The sequence below is a fragment of the Rhinopithecus bieti genome, unplaced genomic scaffold, assembly GCF_001698545.2.
Source record: "Rhinopithecus bieti isolate Rb0 unplaced genomic scaffold, ASM169854v2 scaffold_5626, whole genome shotgun sequence".
Lineage (NCBI taxonomy): Eukaryota > Metazoa > Chordata > Mammalia > Primates > Cercopithecidae > Rhinopithecus > Rhinopithecus bieti.
This window is the reverse complement of record NW_016805666.1, coordinates 1099372-1103187: the sequence shown is the minus strand read 5'-3', so window position 1 is coordinate 1103187 and position 3816 is coordinate 1099372.

Sequence of the window (3816 nt, the reverse complement as noted above, 5' to 3'; positions counted from 1 at the left end):
GTTAACTTATTAGTGAAGAAAGAAAAAATTTTAAATAAATGTAATGTAGCCTAAGTGTGCAGTGTTTATAAAGTCTACAGCAGTGTGCAGCAATGGCCTAGACCTTCACATTCACTCACCATTCACTCACCGACTTGCCCAGCGCAATTTCCAGTCCTGCAAGCTCCATACGTAGTAAGCACCCTATGCAGATGTAACAGTTTTTATCTTTTATGACATATTTTTTACTATACCTTTTCTATGTTTAGATGTGTTTAGATACACAAATACTTTCCATTGTGTTACAATTGCCTGCAGTATTCAGCACAGTAACATGCTATACAGGTTTGTAGGTTTGCAGGAGCAATAAGTGTACCACAGAGCTTTGGTATGTGGTAGGCTTTACCATCTAAGTTTGTGTAAGTACATCATAATATTTGCATAACAACAGACTTGTCTAATGCAGGGATCGCCAGCCCCTGGGCCACGGGCAGGTATAGGTATAGATCTCTCTCCTTCTGGGCACTTTGTTATTCTCCAGGATGAGATGCCTTTCCTGCCTAGTCCTGGTTTCGGACATTTCTCCAAGGATTTCTGATTCCTTTCAGTGGTAAATATTTAGAAACCAAGATCTCAGTGCCTCCTGTGGCCTGTTAGGAACCAGGCTGTACACCAGGAGGGGAGCAGCAGGTGAGTGAGAATTACCACCCGAGCTCCGCCTCCTGTCAGAACAGGGGCGGCCTTAGACTATCATAGGAGTTCAACACCTACCCCTACTGTGAACTGTACGTGCGAGGGATCTAGGTTGCGGCTCCTTATGAGAATTTAACGCCTGATGATCTGAGATGGAACAGTTTCATCCCGAAACCATCCCCGCACCACCCGCCCCACCCCAACCACCCATCCATGGAAAAATTGTCTTCCATGAAATCGGTCCCTGGTGCCACAAAGGTTGGGGACTGCTGACCTAATGACACATTTCCCAGAACACATCCCTGTCATTGATACCTCTCGGGTTCCATTTTTATCTCTGTGGAAATGCGCAGGTTAAACAAGCTGCTGTGACACTGTGGGCCACATGAGACTACACGTGCCCCAAACTGCCATAACCACAGAGGATTTCCTGGTGAATCTGTGTGTTATAGAACACAGTGCTGCCCAGTGAAGAAAAGGTATTCAGCTCAGACATAATCAAAAGTTATTTTTTTTCTGCTAAAATTATGAGGGGCACAACCGTCTTCTCTTCAAGCAGCAACTGGGCAGAGCTCATGGGCATCGGGCCCAGCACACAGGCATGGATGCATTGCTCTCAGGACATGGGGGCACGGAACCATTGTTCTCAGGAACCACCATCGTTCTTGGGATCCACCATTGTGAAGTCATTCCCACATGAAAACTAATTATTGCCACGGATTTTATTTTAAAATATTAGACAGAATCAAAGCTTCCTAAACAAAACACTTGAGCAAATCTATAAGCAAAACTTAGGACTATTTCTGCTAACTGAAACAAACCTCCCTGTTATGAAGGACTTGATCATTTTATTGTCCCAGGTGTGGCAGAGGACAGTCCAGGGAACACTAAAAAGATTATTACAGCATGAATTATTCTACAGGTAGCAGCATTGGGACCAACTAACTTCTCTTAGCCACACTATTACCCATTTCTTGGTGATGAGGCAGTCAGTAGTGAATGCCAGAACCTCTTTGTATTCAGATTTACATTTCAGTTAACCATAGAGAAAAGGAAATAGTTTTGTATTTCTTTGACTTAGTTTGGTCAATCTTGATCAAATTATCTTTTGTCTTTATAAAGTCTTGAGTTTACAAGTCTTCTGGGTATAGAAATAGATACATATTCAGACTGGTGGGCAGTCCAAATGTGAGAATTTTATTTAAAATCTTCCCTCAGCAGGGCAACCATAGATTGCTATATACCTTAGAAAAAGTTGACTAAGTCAAGACTTATTTCTGTCTTACTGAACACCAAACCTGACACATTCAGTTTCCTCTCCTTTTCTTTAAGCACCACAAAAGAAAAGGTTTCTTTTGATACGATTTATTATGGTACTTTTCAGATGGACAAGGAGTGACACAGGGTAGAGGAGCCACATCACACTTCCTTAAGTCAATGTCTTCTCATCAAACTCTCATTGCTTGGGAACATAAGTAGTAGGGCTTAGGCTATGAATATAAAGAAATGTCTTCTCAATAAATAATTCCTCCCAGGTGTTAATACCATCTCCTGGAGTTGAAATAAGCCTTTGTTTTATGTCTTATGATAGAAATAAAAGTCCTAACATCTTTAAAAACTCAACATACTATTTTCCTTTTCATTCTGCCGAGCTAAAGAAATAAAATGAGTTGTGTGGGGCAGTCATAAACTGGTTCTGATTTTAGGGCTAACAATATCTAAGGCAGATGTCTGGAGTTAGACATCTCTTAACTTTCTCTGAGCCTCAGTTTTCTCATCTTCAATAGGAAATTGGGAATCTCAGTCCAATAATTTTTTTTTTTTTGCAAAAATCAAATGAGATTACACTCTAAAGGCAATCTGCAAAGTAAATTGCTATAGGAGAATAAGTATTATTATTATTAAGATCAATTTTATTAAGACCAAATATATAGCTTCTAGGTAGCAAAGAGTCCTTATGGTTTGGTGAATAAATGACCATTTGACTAAAAGACTATCTTCCTCCTCTTTTCTTTCCCATTAAGGGAAGTTAATTTCTTTGGAGGCAACAATGCTCACTTGAAATCCTTTAAAGATTCTCCATTTCCTATGAATCGAGTATAAACTACTCATGTTGCCAAATCAAGACTTTCATAATACTGTCCCAAACTCTTTTTCAGGACTTATATTTCATTATTTTCATTATACCTAACAAATAAGGTAAACTCACCTGTCTCTGTTCTCAGACTCTACCTTAGATGTCCTTCTGTGAATTTTCTCAAGCTGCTTCCTTAAACCAGGACACTTTCTCAACAATCTTTCCTCAATTATATTTTCTACCTTCTTAAGAATCATTTTTGAAATAATATTCTTCATGAGGCTAATTCAGTCATTCCGTTCCAGACATGAATTTTATTTCCTTTTCTAGGTCCTTATTTTTCTTTTCCCATCTCACCAGTCTCTTCCTGTCCCTTGCTTCCTCCCTGTACCCAAATGCCAGCTTAGAGTCTCTAGTTTTTGATATTCAAATGAAAAGACTCCTGTCCCACACTGTATGCAGTGAGGTTGATATATTCTACCTTATTTGCCGATTATGGCAGGAGGAAGGATGATGATTTATGCTATCTTTAGTTGCCTATGCCTCTGAATCTATTCCAGATAAATTCAGATAAATTAGCATAGTTTGTGGTTTGCCTTGGCATAGTACACAAGATGCCCTGGTTTAGCTTCAGACTGCCCCAGGCATGGAATATAGCTTCCTTTCTTTATTTTCCTATGCCCTCCACCCTCAGCACTCCTCAGGCATCACTCACATCAGGGATGTGTGGTGGAGCAGAGGACCAGAGATTAGGAAGGCACAGAGAGAAACAGAAAGCCCTTGGAGCTATAGGAGGATCCCCTCAAATTCTGAATATTAACCTGTGCATATGTTGGATGAAACTCCTAAGGCTGGACATGAGGTATTGGTAGAGGCTTTGAAAGGTCATGCTTTAGTAGTGAGGCTAAATTAATGCCAGAGTAAACGCTGATCTGTACCCATTGTAACGAAGCTTAAAAGAAGGATTCAGAATAATTGAACCAATCTGCAAGTAATTTAACTGTGCGCTGTAACAAAGACCAACACTCTTTAAAGAAATACAGTTTTTTTTTTTTTTTTTTTTTTTT